Source organism: Stegodyphus dumicola, chromosome 9 (genome assembly GCF_044657685.1).
Source record: "Stegodyphus dumicola isolate Sdum_Otavi_A_Nest chromosome 9, ASM4465768v1".
In the NCBI taxonomy this organism is placed as follows: Eukaryota; Metazoa; Arthropoda; class Arachnida; order Araneae; family Eresidae; genus Stegodyphus; species Stegodyphus dumicola.
Genome location: NC_140776.1, coordinates 91,670,415 through 91,696,916, shown reverse-complemented (window position 1 = coordinate 91,696,916; position 26,502 = coordinate 91,670,415).

The window sequence follows — 26,502 nt, the reverse complement described above, 5'->3', positions numbered from 1 at the left end:
TGGGGACGAGTACTCTTCACAGATGAGAGCAGATTCAGTCTGAGTAGCGATTCTCATCGCATACTCATCTGGAGAGAGCGGGGAAGCCGCAATCATCCCTCGAACATCATTGAAAGGGACAGGTATGGAGGTGGCGGTGTTCTCGTTTGGGGAGGCATCATACTTGGTAGTCGTACAGACCTTCACATCTTCGACGCAGGTTCAGTCAACGGGACCCGTTATTGTAATGAGATTCTTCTTCCACATGTGCGTCTTTTTAGAGGTGCTATGGGTCCGCAGTTCCTTTTCATGGACGACAATGTACCATGTCATCGCACAGTAGCTGCCGAACAGCTCTTAGAGAGTGAGGATATTGAACGTATGGATTGGCCGGCACGATCTCCGGATCTCAATCCCATCGAGCATGTATGGGATTTTCTAGGCAGACGCTTGGCAGCTCGTACCTTACCACCAGTAACGATTCCGGAGCTTCGATTGGTGCTGCAAGACGAATGGGCAGCAATGCCTCAACAACTCATTGACACCCTCATTCTCAGAATGGGCAGACGCTGTGAAACCTGCCTAGCAGTCAGGGGAGATCATATCCCCTATTAAAGACCGGATGTTTCTTGCTGGACACCCATCACAGGGATGTTTCGGCCTTCAGTCGCATTGCGCTCCATGCTACTTTTTCAATAAAGCTTCTTTTTATCCCTCTGATTTCTCTTTTAGTAAGTGTTGCTTACATTACTCATGTCCTTACGTATTGGGGATCTTACGGTATTAAATGTGTTGATTTGGAAAGCTTTTGTACAAAGTTAGATTGAAAAAACCGTCTCGTCCTTAATTTTTGCACACCAGTGTATATCATTCCCTGTCAACCTCTTTATGGCAGTCATGTAAACGGCAAATTATTAAAGTTACTTCGATAATTTTCCAGAATCTTAAATATTTCCGTTGTTAATCAAAATTTATTCCATCTTTCCCAGCTTTTTTTTTTATTATTATTTCGTGCTCAGCCATTACACTCTACATGGGAAGGAGGGATACCCTGTGGATAACGTTTTGAAACAATTGGCCCGAATCCATGTTGCACATGAAAAACCAAGAAAACATTCACACAACGAGCCCGTTCTCGCCGCCACGAAACCTGACGAAACTATCAGTATTCAGCAGCATTTATCGCTCTGCCGCTTGCGGCTTCTGTCTTTATGTAAGAAAAAAACTTCTCTTATTGCACTGTTTTTAGTTTGTTGTATGATTTTGTTTTCCTTTTTGAGAAAAAAATATTCAAACCTGTTCGCATGACAGGTTCGACAAGATATGAGAATATACTCCAGTTTGAATTTCTGTGTTCATTCCATGTTCAAATGTTAATTCTGAAGTGAGTGCTCCATTTTAAAGACTAAAGCTTTATTCAATATGTTTCTTATTCCTGGAATTTCTTAGTACCAGGAATACAATTTACCCTGTTTTTCTTTTTTCAATTGTAATGATACTAAAATTTCGGTTCGAATCTGGGAAAAGACACAGATGTAAATCCTCCGTCTCTTCACAGGAGGCAGCGGTAGCCCACCTATCAAGTGACTCTATAAAAATAAAGTAACCATCGCTTCCGGCCTCAAGAGTGACCAATGTCTATAATGGTTCCTACCCGCCATTGAGAAAAACAATTGCTCTTTTAAAATCGTAATTAATTTAAACCATTATCTTTAAGAATAAGGCAATAAATTGACCATTGCGGAAAGGTACAAGTAACGAATTATAAAAATCGTTACTAGTAGAAGTTGGTTTTGTGTGACACGATGATGATCCTATTTTTGCTTCTAAAGATTAATTTCAGTGAAAAGGGGTTAGATAAAATTCTAATTCTTCTAATAACTAAATTAGTTGCTTTGACTGCTGTCATAGTTAGGTCGCTGACTATTGTACTGATAAACCCTGGCTCGAGTTTCATAAAAAAGTATTTATATTTATTTGTGTATAAAATCTATGCATCGTGGAGGTTCTTAAAATACTGGAGAACCGAAAGCCTTCACTAATGATTTAGAAGTCGGGGATCCTCGGATCACCTACCAGGAAGCTATGTATCAGAAATTGGGCCAAACTGCACAGTAAAGAAGCTGAGACTTTATTTAATACGGCCAATAGTGAAATTTTGGTGTACCTGATAATTAAAGTCGAATCGACATAATTTTGAAAGCAGATTAAGTATTATAAATTCAACAACGTATTTCTTTACGTTAAATAATGAACATATTTAGAAAATATTAAATAAAATCTTTTCAATATTTCATGTCAAGTTACATATGTTAAGTTTCTATTTATCCTTATGAAACTAATAAACTTTTACTCATGAAACTTCGGTAGTTCAGTTTCTTACTTAAATTTAAATAAAATTTCGGTTCATTGTTAATTGCGTAATGCATGCCTTTATTAAGTAGAATGTAAAATTCCTCTGCAAGCAATGTACGGTTCATAGAAGAAAACTCTTGTTTGTTTTCCATGAGTTTCTAACTGTACTAATTACTTTTGGAAAAGTAATTACTCTCGCAGGGTCGGCAGAAGTGCTTTCTATCAAAATTGAGATGGAGCTAGGCAGATATAGCCTTCATGTGCATTTTACTATAAATAATTAATGCAATCGGATCCTAGTCTAAAAGTACTAATTAGCATTGGAATTATTTTACATCTAAGGCGAAGCCAGTTTACTATATTTAATTAAGAAGGAACGGGGAAAGCGTAAAATAAAAGCATTTATAATAGTAAAGAGAAGCAAGTATAATAATAGTTTAGTAACATAATTTTGATGGTTGCTTGAAGATTATTCTACAGATTAATTTATTGTAAGTATATATGACAAATGCAAAGAAAACTATACATTCCATATAAATGGATAATAAAAAGGATATTGAAATATTCTTTTTTCAAGTAAATTTTAAAACGGGCGGGCAACTGGCTTCGTATCTTTTCCAGTTACTATACTTACATTATTACTTTTACAGTTTTACAGTTTTAATTTTCGAAATACAGATAATTTCTCAAAATTATCTTACGTTATTCTTCTAGAAATGTATTCTGTGGGCTGTATGTGTCCTAATTTAATATATCTTATATAAACTATATGCTTAATTCACTACTGTTTGATACTGTTTCTTTTCTTAAAATTCTGAACACAAGCATACATAAACTATATGCTTATGTTGATAATTTTAAGAAAAGAAACAGTATCAATTCATGCAGCGTTATTATTTAACGCAAGAAAGGAGTTGACTTTCTAAAGCGCACCGTTTAAACACACCTTTATGAGTTCAGAGAAGTGGTGTTTAATGTTTTGGTAATAAGTCTTAAACGCTGCCGTATATTGCTTATTCAACAAAAATAGTTATACTCGAACTTCACTTTCGCTCGACACCCTTTTGTAGTCCGTTTGAGTTTCCAAATAACAAGCTACTTGAGCGACAAACCACCAATTTTTTTTTTTAATTGCCGGGCGCTTTATTTAATAACCATTAGTCTTGCGCCACTACAAGAGCCGAAAGTGGTAGCTATTTTATTACGGAAATACCTAATAGGCTGACACCGTTTCCTCCTATGAAGGGATGGGCAGTTACAACCATGCCTTGTCCGGGATTCGAATCCGGTCCTTTCGCTAACGCAGCCAGGGTTACTAACAACTATACCGGCTTGGCGGCTAGCCACCTAAAATTGTCAGTATAAAAAAGGTAAAGTGTATTTAATATATTAATAAATCTGGCTTGATATTTAATATAATAGATAAAGAAGTGCATTTATTGCTTTTAAATCTCTTAGCTAATTTATTTTCTCCTTCCTTTCAGTAAGGTACTGCTGTAACAGTAGCACACTCGGAGCGTATTCGAGAGGTCCAGGTTCGAGTCCCGGGGAGGGCATTGCTCATTTTTCATGTCTCTTGCTTCAAAATAACCAAAGACTCTACAAAAGTTAGACAGCAACAAGCAGACTAAATTTAAAATAAAAATTAATTACCATACATTCACCAAAGTCGACAGACTAGTGCACGGAGTTTAAAAGTATTTTATATCGGATATCCTTAGAATTCAACATTAAGTAGCAAATGTTGCCATACATGTTTTTCTATTCTCTATATTATTTCTTTAAAAATAATTTATGCCATTAACATTGGGGACAGCATTTGAAAAGTAATGCATATACAAAAGGGGTCTAGATAAAACGTTAGTTTTGAGACTAATATCCAAAGTTATGGACCACAATAAAGTGGAAATACATAATGATATGTTTCACTTTTTCACAGAATGTATCTTCATTACAGAAGATAAATTGTAAAAAACTTCTAAGTTTTGAATATTGCACGAAAGTTATAACTCTATTAAGAAGACAGGGCCACTTGAAGGCACTGTTTTCAGTCCCTCAATTTAATTCACTAAAGAAGTAAACCTAGTTAAGTGACCATCATCTGTATTCAAACTCATTACGAGAATGCAGCATAAAGTGCAAATGCACTTGCATACAGCTATACATTTCTGTTCTTCAACTTCTTTAAAACCATATATTTACAGCATCATATTTTCTATTAAAATGCAATAAAAGTATTGGTATATATTTTATGTTAGTACCGTAAAAATTCACTCTAAATGTGCCAAATAATAATTTCTCAAGCGATTAGTTCATGTTAAGCACTTTAAAGTTCTGCAGAGATTATCAGATTTTTCGGAGGAGAAAACAGGAAAAATTAATTGCGCGTTAGCCCGAAATACCAGCCGTGGGTCTTCGCGTGGGTGGATGAGTTAATCACATCCCCCAAAAGAGTAAATTAATTAAATCATGTTAATCACGAAAATGTATGAATAAGTTTTATTTAATGAGTAAATAAGTGATCAGTATGTATTTAACCAAGGAATTTCATTCGTAACATATTTTTCATTGTTATTGACTGTTAACAATTTTGTTGCAATCTAGCCCTTACTAATTTACTTCTTTCTTGAAAGGAATCAATAAAGCTAAATGCAATTGCAATATTAAACACTAAACTGCGGTTTGCAATGTATTTTGGAATTTAATAAGTGGTACTAAGTTGTGAAAAAATTAGTAAGCATAATAGTATAGGGCAGCGGTTCTCAACCTTTTGACTAACGCGTACCATCAAAACAAAAATTGAAAATCACTACTGCAAAGTTGTTACAAAGTTCAAGAATGGTAGTGGTAGTAGTACAAAGTACTTTGTAGTAGTACAAAATACTACTACCTCTACCATTCTTGACCAAAAGCTCAGATTGCATGAATTTACGAATGTTAGAGAAAAAACTCAGTCAGGATGTTGGGGTTTTAAATTTTGAATTTAATAATTAAAAATACTTTGCATCTTTGCGTACCACTTATTTTTCTCTTGCGTATCACCGCCTCAGAACCCCTGTTTCTTACATACAACTCGTTCAGGCAATATTAATACATGAAATGAATTTGATTTTAATGCTCATTTCAAATATGCAAAACGAATAAGTGTCCCTCTAAGAAAAGAAACAAATTGTGCTATGTACTTCTCTTTTTACTAAGGCTTTCAAAAATTGCATTTATTAAAGCAGAATAGGCCCACCAGCGGCCGAGCGGTAAAATCGCTGAACACTGGTAGTTCGGTCCTAGGTTCGAATCCCGCGAACGGGCTGGCTGCATGGGCGTTTTCGTGGTTTTCCCCATGTGCAACGTGTATACGAGCAAGTTTCCCTTAGAAAGTCCTCCACGAAGGCATAGTGTGCTTTGCCGTATTCTTAATACACACACAATTAAAGCAGAACAGATTTTTTTTGTGTGTGCGTTTCGTCGTCTACAGTCATGAATGAAATGCAACACAGAAGAAGTGAAATATTCAGGCAGGCCCCGATGGGGTTAAGTTTGTTTTGTATTAGATTACGTAGCGTCTGGGAACACACCTTGTTTGACAAAACTGCTCAACGAAATTTGAGTAAAACGTAAATATACCAACTAAAGGAACGCAAATATTTGGAAACCCTGAACCTGCGTTCGGTGGGTGTTTTGGACAGAACTGATTGCTACCAGAACATCCACAATTGTTCCCAAATTCCTATCTCAAGAAGACTATATATGCACAGCTAATTTCCAAATGGCAAACCAGATGGAATGAATCAGCCACCGGAAAACGTACTCTTGGTTTCCTACCACATGTTTCCACAGATGTATCTTCTTTTTCACCAACGCTACCTATCTTCCTCACTGACCACGGCCCATTCCTGACGTATCTGCACCGTTTTGGAATCGCTGAAAGCGATACATGCGAGTGTGGACAGCAAGGCAACTCTGACCACTACGCATTCTCCTGCGAGTTTACAAAGAGATACCACCTGTCCAAGCTTCAGAATCATACTGGAAAGAGTGGGCATTGCACTTAATGAGGAATAAAGGTGCACTCAGTAAATTAATAAATCTATTTCACTACTGCAGTACACGCTACTGTTAATATACACTTGCATGAGCGTATATTCTGAATAGTTCATTCAGTTTTCATCCTGCAATCGTCGTAATTTACTATTGTAAAATTATTATTGTATTTTTGTAATTTTTTTCAATTATACCGTGTTTAGTAGTACTGGTAATGCTGATTACATACAACCATCAGTATTTATATTCTGCTTATGAGCTTTTTTATACTAGGCATACCGAATGTGTATATTGTTATACTCTATATTGTTCATATACTATGCAATTAAGTTCAAACATGTCTGTATTTAGATACTTAAGTTCATACTTTAGCTTAAGTTTTCTATTTTCTGTTATAACCTAAAGTATTACTGAGGGTACTCATTTTATTTGTTAATAACTGTGGCAGGTATCCCCATGGAAAGGCCATTGATAATGCATGCAATATATGTACAGTAACCGTGTTCTGTTATAGGAAGTCAGTATTTAGATACTTGGCTTAAGTCTTCTTATGTACTGTCTTATACTATGTATACCGAATGTGTGTATAGTTACACCATATACTGCTCTTACACTATGCAATTATATTCAAACATGTCGGTACTTAGATATTCAGTGTAAGTCTTCTACTATCTGTTATAATCTAAAGTATTACTGAAGCTATCCATATTAATTTGTTAATAACTGTGACATGTATCCCATGTAAAGTATAATTAATAATGTGTATAATATATGTGCAGTAACCACGTTATGTAATAGCTATGCATAATAGCATAACGATTTAGTAACGTCTGATTATTGTGCATTATTCTCAGGAATAATTCCACGGAAATACCCGCAAAGGCACGATGGTATTTTCCTAGAACTTTGGATTCTTCACTTCTACTTTTACTATGAATATCGACTCATTTAGTCATTCAAATACGAGGGCATATTATTGTCTAAATTAATCCCCCCCCACGAATAATCGTAGCATTCCTATGCAAGGTGACTAAGCAACAATAACCTACCCTGTCCATAAAACGCTTCAGTGATAACGAATAAATTTACATCTTGCGGTCTTACCCTGAGATTCTTCCACCGAACAGTCAGTCATCCTTCCGCATGGATTTCTAGGACGGAAGCCTGCTCCGTGGCGTACAGTACAAAACAGACCTGCATATCCCGTACCTTCCCATACGCTCTTCCTATCCCATCATACGCAGAGAAAAACGTTTTTGGAATGCAATCTTTTTTTTTTTTCTCCTAATGAAACATAGCTCTCTTTTTGTGAACAATCACTGACGCCTTCGAATAATATTAACGTAAAATGCCATTTCCTCATCTCCAGTCGCTATATACGTTAACCCAAGGTCCCATTCATTCCTTGGTGATAGAAAAAGAAAGAAATCGATACTCGTGCAGAGAGTTTTGAGATGTGAATTTTTTCGGAACATTAGCACAAGTAAATCTATTATTAATTTCAAGTGATGTATTGCTTTTGACTGTGTGCATTGAAGTATTTTCGCACTATTGATATATGGATGCATCTTCAAATCATCATCTCTCGTCGCCCACTGTCACTCATTTTCTCATCTTCAAGATTACAATTTCCACTTCGTAGCTTTTTAAACCACTTAAGGGAAAATAGCGCTTGGATATGCTAAACATTTTATCTATTAGCATCTATAATAGTTGTAGGTATTTTATACTTAGAATACATGATATGGAAACAATTTTAATACAAGATTACTTTCCTATGCATAAATTTAATGAAATGTTTATTCAAGAGAATTTAGAGGAAAGGAATAGCATTAATATCAAAATAGTGTACAAAAATAGTGATTGCAGAATGGTATTAGTATAATCTAACGAACTTGGCTTTTGGCAAACCAAAATTCCATTTTGCTTTCCATCTTCCTGATATTTTAGATTTTTATCTATATTTTATTATCAATTTCCCTTCTGTGTAATTCACACAGAGACACACAAACTTGCGAGCGAAAAGGAGAGTGAGAAATATCCATACAGAAGTATTCATTAGAATTCAAAATGGCCGAAACAAAAATTAAAAAAAAAATCTACCAAAATCCTCATATCCTTTAAAAAATACCCGTATGGCAATGCATTCAAAGAAGCGAGGTAACAAATGCATGGTATCATAACCTAATAATAATACAAACTTCCAGCATTTCTTGAGAAACTAAAGCTGTTTCTATCGTTAAAGGGAGCACCCATTGATGATTTTATGAACAATATTACAATCAGGAGCACTTTTGTTTCAGAAAATGTTGTTCAATGTCAGTTTTACATCATTGTTAAAGTCTATGCACACTATTTACTTTAACACTTATTTTCACTAAATCAGAATATTAATTTTCAACTTAGTGACAATAGTTAAAAAAGCAAATAAAAGAATGCCTCCTCCAAAACGTTAAACTATACATTGCATTAAGAAATCGATGAATGTATTTTTTCATTCATAGAAATAAGTAAGAGAAAAGCTAAAAGAGAAACTAGATGAAAGAAATTTTGACGAATGCATGAAAATTAAGCAAAAATAAAACTGACGTCATCGATACAAGTCCATTGAATCAGGAACATCAGAAACCATCGCTTCGAGTTTCTCGAGTTCATGGAAATTAATATGGAATTTTAAGCATGAAGAACGGGTAGAAAGGCGGTGCTTAGTATTCAAATTAAAGTTTGTGTGATTCATCGGACAGGCAAAGATAGAAATATGAATAATAAAGAGAAGCCAGGAAATCGATCAAAATTAAGCATTTTACAAGACCGGTTTTCTCCTTCACTGCACATTTCGTTCCAGTTCAAAAAAATCTTTAATTTTTTTTTTCTCGTTCCTTTTTTTTTTTAATGCTTAATGTCATTTTTTCCCGTTTGTTTCGTCTTTGGTTCGTTTAAGTTTTGGAATATTCTTTGTAATTAATTTATCTTCACCGTCTCTCTTTTACATAATTGGACACTGATTTAAGAAACATGTTAAAGTAATTTTAACCATCGCTCGAATCATAGACATATAAAATAATATGAAAGTAATTATTTTTAAAGCCACGAAATAAACTAGTAGAAAATATTTTTTTTCTTCCGCTTAATCAGAGCATAATTTTAGACATGGTTGTTAAAGAACAAATTTAAGACAAATCTTCGCTTTGTGAGGTTGTTTTTACTGCTATCCAACAAAATTACTTTTTAAAGATATATAATACAGATAATAATAATAATTGTAAAATAATATAAGAACGTACGATTCAAATCGCAGATTAAGCTGTATAGAGTTGCAGTTATTCGCTCTTCAGATATGATGAATTTTAAGCGTCTAGATCAGGCAGTGGAAAAATAAGCTTGAGTTTGTAAGTTAATTAATTGTCATTGTTATGATTTTTTAATAAGTTTGTAAGGTTTAGCCTAAGTTACTAACAGGTATTTTTATTTAAGCCATTGCCCTCTCCCTCTTAATTTCAGCTTACAATTTTCTGCCAGAACGTGCGTTTTCAAAATCACCATTTAAATGCAAATGAAGGAAGAGCAAGTATTTAAAGTTCTACTGACTTCATTAGAGAGTCAGAAATTCTGACCAGCGCGCGTTTGCCTTTTGGCTATACTCTCTCTCTAAAGCTATTTTTACGCTCGGCCGTACTTTAGGGCCTTGATAGCTTCGCCGTTTAGTTAGCGTTAAGGGACCAACTCTTGTAGAATTTTGATAGCTTCGCCTATATCGTTTTTAGTTAAGCTTTGAGTTCAAGCCCAAGTGGAGACTTTGCTTTAAACTCCGAGAAGTAGTCAACTGTTAAATTCTTGTTTTGAGAAATAAAGGGTATTTAACCCTTCATGAGTTCTGTTCTCTGTCTACTGGGCTAAAGCGATTATTCGTTTACCAGTTCTCAAGGTTCCACACATTTAGCTGTAAATTATAAGTTGGAAAGTTACAGTGACGCCTGATTTAAAAGGGTGTTCGATGATGATTCTCCACACCCAGGATTTGGAGACTGGGTCCCCTAAAACCCCAGTCGCCCTTTAAAAGGGAGAGTGTATAAGGTATTTCTCCTGCCTTCTTCGCATGCCTTCGTGGTGTGGTGGTCTGCACACTGGGCGCGTATTCCAGAGACCCGCGGTTCGATTCCCGGAGAAAACGTTGCTCATTTTTCCTCTCTCCCGCTTCCAAAAACACCTAATGTCTCTACAGTGGCGCCCGAACTAAAAGGAAGGTGGATGATGATTCTGTACACCCAGTATTTGGCGATTGGATCCCTTAAAAACCCCAGTCGCCCTTTGAAAGGGGGAGTATATTAGGTATTTATCTCGCCTTTTTGGCATGCCTTCGTGGTGCCGGTGGCATAATTTCACCTTAACTTCTTTTTGGCATGCTTTCGTGGTTCTGGGCGCGTTCAGAGGTCTGCGGTTCGATTCTCGGCTAAGGCGATCCTCATTTTTCATCTTGTCTGCTTCAAAAAATCCTAATGTCTCTACAAGTTTGTTGATTGCTTACATAATATTAAACGTTACATTATATTGGCAATTAATGTTGTTATTATTCAAAAATTACTTTTGTTGTTATTAGTAATAAATTGCTATTATATTTTCATATTTTGTCTAGATCAGGACTCTCAACTAGAGGGACTTTCTCCTCTGGGAGGATTTCTTAATTTCAGAGGGAGGAGTGATCAAAGGAGGGAAATAGATAGATTCATATTTATAAACAAACAAAATTAATTTAAATCTTAAATTCTTTACATTAGCATGGAGTATTATTTTGTTTAACTAGAATTAAAGTAACATATTTAGCATCATTATCTTTGCTTAAATAAATATTAAAATTCTCTAACTTGTATTAAAAATACATATATTCATGAGCATTTACTTGAAAAACACAACTCGCATATCTATGTATTTTAAATGCTGGATGTTCTATAATGCAATGAAGTTCCAATGTTTAAGGATTTAGCATAATGTACATATAAAAATGAAATTTCTTCGCATACATTAAATACTTAAAATGTTTTAATGCGCACAGTACAGAAAAATTACTTTCATGAAAAATCGGCATATACAGTAATTCTAAAATAAACGGACCCTGACCAAAATCATAACCGTAATAACTTTGGAACTGTTTGTTAGTACTAATTGAGTTTAAATTGTATTTGTGAAATGAAAAAAAAATGACTTAAGCCTTTACAGATGGATATCTTTTAAGTCATTCGGGATTTGAAGCACATAAATAGCCTAAAGAATGTGATATATTTTGTCGATTACATATTTAGATCTCACAAATGTACAGCATTACTTAAGATGTAATTCGTAATATATAAATTTATACAGAGCTTCTCATCGTATAATATGATATATTATCTTTCAACGAGTTATCTAAAATGTTTAAGAAGTTCTCAACATTTACGAATTGTACACGCAGTTATTGAATATTCTTTCTAGAAAAAGAAGTTCCAATTTAGTTTAATTTTAATTTAGTGATTTCACATTCAAGATAAGTTATGTCGTTTTAATATCTAACATGTGGTTTTAGGATAAATTATGAAGATTCAGTCCTCTAATACAATAAATAGGAAAGTTTTCTCGTATGGCATATTTACATGATGTAAAACTGCTTTCAAAAGCACTTTTTACGTGTAGCCTTTTATAGAATTTATAAGCTAAATTTCGATAAAAACGCATTAAAATATATTTGATTATCAGGTTTTAAAATAAGAGACAGTTGTGGTTCAAATCCTGCAAAAGCTGCTTCCGCGGGGAAAAGGAAATGCGTCATTTCAACTATCAATAAAATCCAGCTCCATATCTGAAATGTAAGAATTCCTAGAGCCTTTAATTTGAATTTTTAATTAAAAACTCGAGTCTGTTTATGTGTGTTGTGCAATGCATTTTAAATTTTAGATAAAGGTACACATCTTTAACGTATTCGAAGAGAGCTCTTTCCATTCTTGCTACCCAAGGAATTCAATTTCTACTTGCGTTATCTTTGAACCTCTAAACAGTAGGATTTTAACAGACTGAAGCTTCTAAACCCGCAGCGAATTTATTATCTTCAGGTAAAGGAACTCTTCTGAGAACAATCTGAAGAGTAAATAGAATGAGCTTTCATCACCCACTGTAATTCAATTTAAAATCATATCTTAAACTTTGAAAACACGGAAATACATCCTCAGGAAGGAAGAGTACCAACATGATAAGTATGTAGCCAAGATGATTAATTATCCCATGGCTCACAGGATGACACCGCTCTTCTTTACTTTGCTTAAAGAATTTGAAGTCTAAGATCAGAAGAATGATGTTCAGCTTTGTAAGATGAATTCCTGCCATTTAATGTGTCTAGTTTATAACAGTGTTTGATTATGTTACAGCGTAGGCATTTCTTTTTCAGAAAGCGTACTAAAGATTATACAGCAGAAAAGAAGTCGATGTTCAAAATCAGTGCTTTTTCTTATTCATGTCATGTTATCGTGATGACAGCAATGGATATTGTGAAGAATATCTGCGCTATAATTTGTAGCTACAACTTAAAAATCTTGAATATGTAATTAATAATACGCGGGGGATTCTGGTAAAGATACGTGCGTAAATATTTAAAAAGTTTACATTGAAATGAATTCTTTAAAATGTTTTCAATTGGCTACGTCTTGTATGAGTTTGCTCATCAACTGCCAGATATTAACTTCATTAATGCCTAGTGTTTGTTTGTTCTCTCTGATATTAAGAATCGATTATGAAATAAGTTATTATGAAATGTATTTTTAATAATTCAATTTTTATGATTTAAAACAAGTAATTTAATTTATTTTAATATTTTTATTCAATTTATCGTTATTTACATCATTATGCTAAACTAATTATTGCTTAACTATTTAATTTTAAGCTTATTTATAACATTGTGGTTCGTTCTTCATAATTACAAGACATCTCTCATATTTTTCTTACTATGAATATGCCTTACGATATATATTAGATAACATCGACAATGAGAAAGAAATACATATTAAGATGAGTAGTTGTAATACATGAAAAAAATTGCTGAATATTTAAAAATATATTCTATAACCCGAAAATAATTACACAAACTGGATAATTAAAAGTAAGGCAAAATTAAATTTCAATATATTCTGCTAAAATTCTTCAAATAATTCGGTCGAAAATGTTATGACTTCAGAATACTCTTAGGCAGAAGTATTTAATAATTAAATTCGACATGATCTGAATTTGAGCTCTCTATCTCCGAATGATTTAACATGCAGACTTAATTTCAGGTTTAACATCCTTCTAGTAATATCGCCTACACATGAGAAGAACTTTTTTTAAATTTTTACATTCCTCCTCATAATTATTAGGCCACCGAAGACGAGCAAGCGTTTTTTGAATCAAATTTTGAATAACGTATGTTTCCACCCGAATATGTACATCTAAAAGCACAAATTTAGAATTTGTTTTATTATCTATTTTATATTTTGTAAAGCATTTACGAGTTTTTGATTAAGAAATTCAACGATTTCCAAGCGAGCAATGGCATCACTGTACGGAAAAAGAAAGAAAAGAAAACATTTTTATATCCAGGAGCGCTAGACTCTATATCAGAAATTCTAAAGATATGCTCTTTTAAATATTTTGTGATATTGTTGTTGAATTGAATTTTATGGTTCAATTGCAAATAACATTATATTTAATAAATAAAGGTAACACACAAAACGTTAAAAATGTAATATAAAATCTGAAAGGCTTATAGATGTTTTTATACATTTTTGTTTCATTATTTACTTCACATTTTGCAAACCTTTAATGAATTTTTTAATAATTAACTCAACGATGTGAAAGCGAGCAGTGACAACACTGTACGTATAAAACATTTTTATCTTCAGATACACTGTCTATCGGAAGTTCTAAACGTGTACTATTTTAGAACATTTTGTGATTTTTTTGTTGAACTGATTTTTTTGCGGCGTAATTGCAAAGAACGTTATATTTAATAAATAAAGCTAGCACACAAAACGTTAATAATAAAAATCTGAAAAAGTTTGTAAACCACCTTACTAAAAATAATTAACTGTAAGCTCTGTCTTTTGGTTTAGAGAGCCGCTGGTGTTTGAAGCGTAGGATTACGAATGGAAGTGCGAGTATATTATAGAACAAATAAAACAAACGAAAGATTATATGCACATAACATTTTATTTTATCACATTTCTATTTTTACGTTTATGCATTCAAAATGACCCTATGTAAAATTGGTCGATGATATGAGAACTAAGATACATAATTTATGATGTCTGTAGTTATATTCCCAGTAAATGTTAAATCTATTAATGAACTGAAAAGTGTACTTGGATAGTTTCTTGGCATAATACTTAGATTAAAATGATGTATCATAAAATAAAATGCCTTTTCATTTCGTTTGACGTCTACATTGAAATTTCCTATCAAAATAATAGGAACATCTGTATGAACAGTAACTCTTTATCGATCAATAATGTAGTCTCAGAATATTGCATCAATGCTGTAAACGAGAACAACTTCAAATATCCTGAATTTACAGTTGGATGAATATATGCGGAATAAATCTTGATTTTCCATTAACTAATATTACATCAACCGAACAAATATCACCTGCCTCTGAATCCTGTATTCTCTTACGCTGCTTAACAGTAATTTCTACTAGTACACTATCTACTAGACTTGTGAAATTTCTACAAATCGCAACAGCTTAGAGAAATAAAAACCGGAGACACCACCCGATCACACTGACTGTCTAAGAGTGACAGTTTACTAGAGGAGTTTGCCATTTACACGCTGTCGCGCATGCGCAGAGCTTTGACTTTCACCACAATTTCGGTGTTTTTTTTTTTTTTTTTTTTAATTGGAGAAAAGGTTACTACGCGTATACCCTTTGTCCAATTAAAAAAATATATATATATTTGCTAATGTGCTCTTTCATTTATCTAATGACTCATTTAGACTGATTATAACATTTGTAGTTTCGAAGATATTAGCGTTCGTGCGCACCTCAAATGTAGTCTTAATTTCTTTCCCTTCAAACCATTATAGAAGAACGTAATCCTACGATAAAACTGAACATCGATATTGATTGAGATAAAAACCGAAAAATAGAAAACGTATGCAGACATTTAAAACTGCATGGGGAACTCTATGCAATGTTTCATACATATGTTATACATAGAGTGTGCTACGCATGTGTTATACATATTCTATGCGTATGCTGCTATGCTACTTTTAAACTTTTGTGATCTTTCGTGACCAAAAAAACCTGACTTAGCAGGAGTGAGTGCAACAACAGAATGGTAGAGTGCGAGCTCAACGAGAGCGTAAAAAAACCTTAGTAAACTCTTTTGGGTGACCGTTAAAATTTGAAACTCTTTAGGTTTTTAAATTAAATTAAATTTTTATTTATAAGAATGTGAAAGTAATATTTCGTTTAGAAGGATGTCAGCTCGTTGCACATGACAAATTCTATACAGGCTACAGCTTGCTGCTTCTTTATCTATGGATACGTGTTTGATCCAGGTAAAACGCACTAGCTACATGGTTGGGTTTCGCTGTTTTCCCCATTTGTAACGTGAATAGTTATTAACTAACACTTTTCCGTAGGAAGTCCTAGATAGCTTCCCTTCCTCCAAGCAGACAGCCCTTGTGTGCTTTATGACTCTAGTTTTACCAATGAAGTTAACTGATTTTTCCATTCCTAACTTTTTGCATATCCATTGCAAATACCTCTACGAACTGCGTTGATAATTGAATTTAAAAGCTTTGATAGTTTGTAAAACAGATGAACTTAGAATACTTGCCTTTTTTTACTGAAGCTGTTAAGAAGAAAAGGAGTCAGGTGGTTAGATTCGGAAGACTCCAGCAATGGAAGACTCATCAACATGAGCTTCGTTCAAAAACATGCCAAGCCAGAATGAGTTTTGCCGAAAAACGTGGGAAACCCATAGTATATTATGCCTTCTACCTAGCAGATTTGACATTCTGGGAATTATTTCCTTTCCTAGGCTGAAATGAAAGTTCAAGAGTCGCAGTTTGGACTCCGTAAACATTATTCGTATTATTTAGGAGAATGTACTAGAATATTTAAAATTTATAGACTTTTAGCAAGTGTCACATTTCAAGCGCTGCGATCTACCCAGGATATTGAGGGGAGTGATCTGAATTCAAGACGAGTGTATTTAATTCAGGTAAGTTATAAGACTTTTTTTAGACACATTTTCTTAACAATAGCAACCTTGTAAATTTTGCATCGATATTCTCTCGTTTCAGAGTATATCTCAGCTCAATGAGTATAATAACATTGCCATTTCCAGAATCTCGAAGCTTTCAAAATTTCTATAACTCTTCAAATTTATCAGCAACTCTCATAGTCAATTTGAGATCAGCATCCTGATTTTGGTTTATCGTTATGTTCTTTTCAAAGGCTTAAGAGAATATTTTAAAATTCTTCAGAAATTATCCTCACTGATATGATGAAGTAAAATAAGAAAGTTTCATAGGTTTAATGCACAAAACAAGGAACTGTTGTTATACTTGATTTCTTGCGAGAGTATTTAAAGTATGATCGTTTTTTTGTGAAAATGTCGCGTACCAAAAACATTTAAAATTTTTTTCGCAGTTAAAAAAGCTTTAAAAAAGTGAGTAAAAAATCCTGATGAATGGAGTCTTGCATATGTGTTCCATGAACAATAACGATTTATTTTCTTTTTCAGAAAAATGAATGCGCTTTTGAGTTTTAAAAATCGAATCGATGTATTTGTCTCCTTCCCAAACCTTGTCTGCTTAATGTCTAAGTCCTTTACTTTTATTTCAGCAACCCATACTCTAGTGCATCGACTGTCCTCAATATGCGTTAACATCGATTACCTCCAATTTTTGCAAGCAAATGATCAGTAAAGTTTTGCATAGATGAGGACAGAAGACTGCATTTCATTTCAATACGATTTATTTCACGAGAAGTGGTCCCCATACTGTTAGTTGAGATGAAAAAGGTTATTTATTAACATTGTATATGATTTAATAGCATACTAAAACCGGAGTTTTGGGAACTTTTTCTCATTTTGTTTTTAGATGAGAGTATTCTTAATCTTTTTTCGAGAACTGTATTTAGTTGGGAAATCAAAAAGGCCTGATCTTTCCCTAAACATCGATTATAGCGTCCTAATCGTACAGAATTAACTCCCGTACAGAATTATTTTAAGTCTTTCAGACCCTAACAGACCGACAAGTGAGTTATCGCATTGTCTGAAATATTATGACAATGTCCTACGAATTTTGAAGGCCAAAACGCCGGAGATAGTCTTTCATTCCAACGACCACAACCGCCCGAAACGGCAGATATTGTGATGTTGTTTTCTTCCCTTACTCAAAGATCCTCTAAAACACCAAAACTTCCTAGACATCCTCATATAGTTAAAGCGATTGCAAATCAGCGCTCCATATCTTGCTCACTGCCGTCTGGCACGCATCTACGTTTCTCATGTTAGAGAACTTTATGAGATAAATAGCGTGGTCAAACATTTACTGTGCCATATTACCTAAGACATTGACTTATCCGAAGAATCACGAAATCCGGTGGCTATTCTGCAAGTTGAGAGCTTTCTCTGCTGATATAAAAGGTGGATTGATTAAATTTTATAAGAAAGTAAATTATTTTGATTTTTTTTCTCTGTGAATTTCCTAATGACAATTATGTTTTAATATAAATTCTAAAATGAAAAAATCCGAATCTTGAAAATTTGATATGTTATAAAAAAACCCTCTAATAGTTCGCACCCAAAATACCCTACTCATAAAAAAATCTGATGTGGTCGGAACATGACCTCCGCCAGTCCATGCTTTAAACAGGAACGAGCTTTAAAGTAATTTATCACTTCCGGTTGGTCGTTTGGTAAACAAAATCCAATTTGTTGTTCCTGTAAATAGAAAATTTTGGGTTATATTTTATTATATATGATTGAGCATGTGTAAAATATGGGTTTTTTTTAATTTATACCAACGCAATCAATTTTTGTCCTATAATTTTTGGCATCACAATTCGATTAACCTCTCTGCCAAATTCTTATTATAGCGATTCTATATTTTTCCATAAAATTCTATTCAGAATTCCAATTAAAATATCACTTCAAGTTTATCATATATAATCAAAAATCTATTATGCTGTTATCCATCATATGCATATTTTAAATACCAATTTTGAAAGTTGTGGATTATATCGAAATATATTATTTTATGAAAATCTCTTCAGATGTTCAAGTAAATTATCTTTTCTGGTTTATAAGTTTTAGCCAAATTCTAATAATATGTTGTTCCCATTGATATCAAAGTTTTACGTACCAAAATTGAAACGTTTTAGATTATATTTTAACGTAGTTTTACAATTGTTGTGGATTTCAAGTAAAGCGCCACTTCGGTTATCAAATTGTATTCAAAATCTAATCAATGTTTATATAAATGCAGAAAGCTTAAATTCGGAATGTAGAACTTCTTGAATTATAGATGTAAAAGTTATCGTGAATGAAAAACTCATAACACATTCAGACTGACAATTGTAAAATAGTAAAAACGTGTTAAGGTGACCCTAGTTCATGCATAGTCACTGAAAACTCACTATTGAATTGTTGGACCGAAAACATCATCTCGTTAGTCTATAGCTTGACAGGAGGGAAAGAAGTTATTTTGTGGTTACAGGGATGTATTACTGATTACTCAAATATTATCACTTCTTAAAAAATTGAAAAAAAAAGAAACCTCTTAGATTTGCTTTATAATATATTCTTTAAAATACAGCTATCCAGTCTCTTACTAGAGTAATTTAATACACAAACAGCCGTACTATTAAACAAAATTCGATTGCTTAGAATTTCATCTAATTCATTCAATCTATATTCACGCAATGAACTGGCTATCTATGAAGATAATAAAAATGTTAGCCAGTTCAAAGCAAGTAATTCTATATTTAACGGAAATAATCTAGAAACCACAATATTTTTAATATATTAGAAACCCATTCATAAACAACTATGATTTTGCTAAATATACACTAGATAAATTGACCAAATTTTGTTAGCTTGAGAAGCCCTTTTTTAAATGGCCTTTACTTCTAAAGCTTCATTAAATTAAATCCCACAGCTTCAAGGGCAGGACGATAAATATAATAGAATCTTTCCTAGCGAAAGAGTTAAATAAATCTTATCCCATGGTTAGAATTTCCAAAATCCTACAGTTTCTCCATTAAAAGGAATTGAATTAGTACTTAATTATAGCTATTAAGACAACAACACTTAAGGCAATTACAATTTATTTTTCTTCCAAAAGCTGTTTTAATAGAAAGGCAGAGCGAAGGGGATGTATGGCACAAAGAAAAATTATTTTTGTAATAAGTTGCTAATCTGTGACGCTTTCTGCTCTCTGAGGATATTTTTCAAAATTTGTTTGGCATTAAACACTCTGAAAGTCGAGTAAAATTACCTTGAAGGAGAAAAGGTTTAGCACATTTGCCATAAACTATTTGTTTTTTTAGAAGATTTGTATTAATGTTTTAAAGAAATACACCTGAACTTGTTTTGCACTAATGTTATTAATCAACCATTTATATGAACATTGTTTCATTTTACTGATTTTGTCCGTCAGTTCCTAGTTCGACTTATTCAAAAACACTTTACGACGTTTCGAAATGGGAAAACTTAATTGTCTCATTCAGCGTTCGATTAAATATTAGTCCAAATAAGAATATCTATTTAGTTTTAAACATTAGAAAGGAATGATCTTGTTTTTAGTAAACGGATAATGCAGAAATCATGTTCTGTCAAAACAAAAAATATTGCCCAGTTACAAGCAACAGTGTTATAAATAGGAGCATTTATAACTGATTGATTACCAACTAATCTACAATGCTTGCCTACTCATCAGCCCCAAAATCTATAAACCACTGCCAGTTCATGATCTTTCGGGTCATGAAAGATCATGAAAGATCATTTCGGTCCGAAAGATCATGAACTGAGCTTCCCTGTTCATGATCTTTGGGGTTTTCAAATTTAAGCATTTTATTGGAGTATAAGAAAATATTTCTCTTTATCACAAAAGCGAATTTCTACTTTTTATCACACGTTTCGGGAAATCAAGTTCTTGTCAGCATCTAGATGTTAAATTGTAATTTAAAAAGTTAGATTCCCGAACGTTTCTCAAAATAATCATTATACACCACAGATCATTAAAACTGCTGTACCAGAAAGGCAGCATGCCACACACGTGAAATTTTCATGACAGATAGAACATGCTATGATGTGCAAACGATTAGATTTTTCAGAGCGGATATGCAAACAGCGACGCTTTCAAAGCAGAGATTTTACATCAGTTTTCTTATACTTAATTTCCCTTTGAACGTTGTTTTCTGGTGAGAAAGTTATTGTAATGTCTTTTGTATGAAGGAGAAATGTCTAGCAGTGCGTATCTGACTTTTATACAGGAAGGATTATAGCCTAGAGGGATTGCGGTTTATTTATCGTATCGAAAAGAGATCACATAACTGTCTGCAGAATATGGAATCGATGAGTTCAGAACAGTCATACAGAACGTCGTGCAGCATCTCAGCGGCCCGCTATCACTACCAGACGAGAAGACAGATATTTTATCTGCTTGGCCACAGGGGATAGTACAGCTGAGTCACGAACCTTGAGTTCAGAAATGAAGTCGTTTGCAAGACAGCAAATTTCTGCTTGAAACAGTCCGACGACTTTTGCAACAGCAGGGACTGTCAGCACAGCATCTATGGCTTCGGATATCTTTGACACTACATAACAGACAGGAATGCCTTTAATTGTATGATTAGCAAGAACTTGGACGCAGAAATGGAGTCATGTCATCTCTACAGGTGAATCCCGGTTCTGTATACAGTACCATAATGGCCGCATCCGTGTTTGGCTGTATCGTGAAGAACGCATATTGCCAGCTGGCACTGGCCATTGTCATACTGGCCCATCAGCTGGAGTAATGATATGTAGTGCCATTAGATACACGTCCCAATCTTTTCTTGATCACATTTCTGGTACTTTGAAAACAATCCCTTACATTTCTGACGTGTGAGGGCCACTAGTTCTGTTCTATCTCCGAAGGCTACCTAAAGCTTTGTTTCAGCATAAAATCGCATGTTGCCCGTACTGTCCTATCTTCCTCAATGCAGAAGGTGTTCAATTGTTCTCTGGCCGGCATATTATCCTGATCTGTAACCAGTTAAAAGCGTGTGGTTAATGGTTGCCGAGCAATTGGCACGCCACCGCTCACCATCCACTGTTCTCTATGAACTGCGGCTTAGTCCTAACTTATTGTAAATTTTAGCAGTTATTATTTTATTATTTTCTCCGCTATAATGGATGTGTGCAATAAATATCATTCTGTTATTTGCATTCCTACTTGGTGTAGCACTTTTAATCACCAGTTGTGTAATTATATGTGCTAATATATACGGTGCTTACAAAAGTCCTTTTACTCGGCTTTTGTTTTCACAGCCACTGGTCATACACATAGGCTTCCAATCATAAAATGTTTTGGTCTTTTTATAGTTTAAAGAGTCAATTTATAATATAAGTTATAGATTTCCTCACTTTTATCCCGTTAAATGAAACGTCGAGGAACCTAGTAAACTATTAAGCGAATAATCCCTTGGTTCAAAGCACAAAAAGCGAAAACTCAGGGTTAATTACCTTTTAATCGCACAAAATAAGATTGGCCCTGTTCTTCGGGCGCATAGCAAAGCATCCACTTTGGCTTAAACTTAAAAGTAAGTCGAAGCTAACACAATTCTAAAGTAGTTGGCCCGTAATCTTAAATTAACCGGCTAACTATCAAAAGGCACGTAATACGGCTGAGCGTAACAACAGCTTAGAGAGACGTAGCCCAAAGGCAAACGCGCGCTACTCAGCATTTTATAACAGGAATTCTAACTCTTTCTGTCGAATTCAGTTGAACTTGACTGATACTATTCTCTTCCTCATTTGCATTCAACGCCACTCTGAAACCTCATTCTGGTAGGGAGTTGTAAGTTGAAGCGATATAAGAGAGGAAAGGTTCTCTAAATTAAAATAACTGTTATAAAATTAAAATATACCTCACAAAGTTACAAAATCCAACTTTTTGCCTGGAAAGAGAAAATATTTTTACACTTTCCGCAGTCTCTGTATTTATATTTAGCAAATATTATACTTACTATAAAATATAAAACACAAAATAATGACAGCCTTACGACAAAAACTGACCGAGGTATTGAACGTTAAACTTGGGAATCATATTCAGGACCCCTGCACTAAGTGAACAGCGAAATGTTTGCATTTGTGCGTTACTAAAAATAAAATATCATTTATAAAAATGTTTCTAATGTTAAGACATTACATAACGTGCATTTCTATGCAGAGTTTCGTGAAAAATATTGATCAATAAAGTGTTTCAAGTAATAGTCGATAATAATATTTTTCAAAATGGAGAATTTATTGACAGAATCTATTAGAATTCGTGTTCTTGAATACACTGGCAGGCTTCATTCAGTAATGGCACGTAGCCAGCTTGTAAAATTATTTGTATTAATTAAAAAAGAAGCATATTTATGCTTTCATGATTATTTACGATTATTAGATCCTAATTCTAGAGTAATAAAATTTGTGAGAAAATTTAAAACATATTTTTAGACTTTAATGCTCATAAATTGTTTGTGTGAAACTTCATTCTGCATGCCAAATATAATAAAATTATAAATAAAGAAAAAATATCATTGAATGGCATTTGCGGGGGGCAACCTCAACCTCGAATTAGTCTGGTTTATTTACTAATCGAAATTTCTCTGCAGATTTAAAACGACATCATGACAGGTTTTTGCCTTTTGTGGTACGTATGAAAGTGAAATGCTCTTTTCGTAACGACAAGGCTTACCGCTATTCCTCAAAGACTCATCTATTGTTTGTTTCTTAACTCTGCTAGACTTTTACGTATTGGAAAATTGATAATATGGTGAAGGCAGAGCTCCTGTGTCTGTTGAGGGAAAGAGGACCTCGTTCTTTACAACGCAGGCTTTTGTTTTCAAAAGTTCTCGTTGTGCAGTGGTAGCTTATTTTAGACTTTTAACAAAGCATAATTGTATACTTGCTCATTCATTTCGTTTCAACTCTGTCGATTTTTCTCCTTGTGCTTTATGTATTTCTGGGCAAATTTTTAAGGATGAGAGTTTACACATGTAAAATGCGCTTCAGAATAATAATGACTTTACTCAAAGGTATTGTATAGCTCGAGATCTAATGGGTACCTAACCTGGAATTTTAAATAGCATAATAACATTTATACATATTTTGCTATAAGAAGCAAATGAATAATAATAATAACATTAACTTTCTTTAATAATTATTGACCTTTTTCTTTTGATTATTTAATGCAATTGCAACCCTTTATATTTAAATAATTCAAAGGATATATACAGTATTGTACAATACAGATGAAAAGAATTATAATGAAGGAATGGTAGGAATGAAATAAAGTTGTTAGGAAATCAAATATAAAAAGTATGGTTGCAAAAGAACAAAAAACAAAATATTGCAGATTACTTGATAGTTTCCAAAATCTTTTACTTTTAAACTATTAAGTTTGTATTTGAAAACTACTATTTTTTCTTTCTTCCAAGCTATAACTAAATGCCCTAAAAGGCTAAAAGTTTCGTTACGCTACATAAAAAGTTAAAAATTTAGATATTAAAAATGCTTTAATTTATCAAGATTTTAATTCTCCATAAGTGGCTTTGTTATCGTTATTCACTTTGCATCAGAAGGGTTTTACTCCTCTTTCACTACCCAAAGTTATTTTTCGATATATGAGATAACAAAATTTAGATCATAAGACCTTAAAAATCCTCTAAAGATACGCCATTTAGACGACCTTTTTTATTACTTTAAATCAGCATTCGCGGAATTTCGAGCATCATCTTGGAGATCAAATATAAAATTTTGCATTAAAATTACACATTTTTATCACACAATGTAATGTTTATTCTTATACCATTTTCAAAAGAGTGCAAATTAATTATAAATGAACTCCAAGATTAATTCTGTGGTGCCTTGATCTAAAAATAACAGTTTAGATGTAATATCGGATAGACTGCTGATAATGAAGTATTGTCATAAAGAGCTAGACAATCACTAAAGGATAGAATTATTTAGCTTCTGTTTTACATTTTGATGTTTTCTTTTAAACGGTTTGCATCAACGTTGTTTCATTATTGCATGTATATAAGAGAAGAAAATTATCTTAATTCTAGAAACAGCAAGATTTCCAGGTTTTTGCTGCAATAAAAGATTTCGTTATTGGACCATGCAAAATTTGCATAATGTAAATCGCTATCATTTGTTACTGTATTTTCATGTCATTATACATCATATGCTATGCAAAATTGTAAAAAAAGTATTTGATAAAATAGTTTTCTTTAATCGCACTTTCAATTAATTATTTGTGCATATACTTTCATAGATTAATTTCCGTACGATCAACTTGGATATTGTCATAAGATTAATGATCATATAAAAAATTAACAGCAGTGTTGTTTCTTTTGCTTTTACAGAGAAAGTTTGATAACTTATTTCATTCAGTTTTTTAATCTGTAACTACCCTGCATTGTAGTGATCAGAATTTTCATACCTTAAATGACTGAAGTATTGGCATCTAATTGGTAACCAGTAACCACTAACTCCAGTAAAATGTAGATGTAAAGAAATTTCATATCAAAATGTAGAATTAAACTTTTTTATTCCTTTAATTAGCTTCTTGTAATTTCGAAATCTTCTTAACAGTGTATTTTTTATACTTTGTATAAGTATTAATAATACATTTAGAGGAGTTTCATATTTTTCCGCTGTGTAATTTTCTCGACCTTCCTCTATTTTTAAATTGATAATTTTACTTCTGATTACTTTTACCTTGGTTTGGTTTATGTGATTACGGCAAAGCCTCGTGAGCTCTTTGCCTAATGGATGGGATGTCTTCGTGGAGGACTTTCAAAGGGAAACTGACTCGTATACATGTTTCACATGGGTAAACCACGAAAACGCCTATGCAGCCAGCCCGTTCCCTCGGACTAAACTACCAGTTATCAGTGACTTATCGCTCGGCTACAAGTGGGCGCTTTTACCATGAAAGACAAACTGCAGTAACAATGAAATTCATAACGAAGATTATTATATCAATATGCTACTTAACATTCAAGAACACGAAACAGGAAAAGTTTACTATGACTCAGAAAATAATTCATAATAGAAATAACTTCATTGTTGTTTATAAAGTAAGCCTGGAATATTAAATTAAGTTCTCTGAAGCAGTAAAACTGCTGTAACTTCAAACTGTATTATGATTTTTAAGTTTCCTATTATTAGATTTTCCCTATTTATGTTCAATAGTGGTAAACCATATTTGTGTGATTTTTATGTTTGTAGCCATGCTTTTATCCGCGTTTTTATGTTTTTAGGCAACCACTGAGCAATTAGTAGATATAATGTTGGTAACTAACGTTATCTATAGTTTCAAGGATTTTATGCAATTCAATAAATCCTCTATATAGGGAAGAGAAAAATACTACTTTGAATTTTTAATTTAGATAAAATTCAGTTCTTGCTTGATCTTTATTGAGAACTATGTATTTAGAAGACAACGAAAGACAGGTTCTTACAGGATTAAAGCATTCTTCCTGAATGTATATTAGCATACTATTTTCGCCCTCTTAGAAGAGGGCTTCGTGTCAGCCGCCCTCGGAATGTGTACAATTTCCGATAAAACTAATTGATCAACCCTTGAATTTTTCATAAATTTGACTAAAAATATCTCAGCTATATTCTTAGTAAAAACAAGGCTAAAAGCCTTTCATATTTGTCGAAAAACATCCTAGAATATTTTGTAACATTTTGCTCAATTATAGCGATTGTTTCTCTTAAGATATGCACTTCTCTGTTATTATCGAAAGAATATTTCTGAACTTTTAACTGTTCCTTAGATATTTATGTTAACAAGTATCATTTTTTATACATTTAAAGAGTAATATGTTTTTCCATTTCGATTTTGGATTACACATTT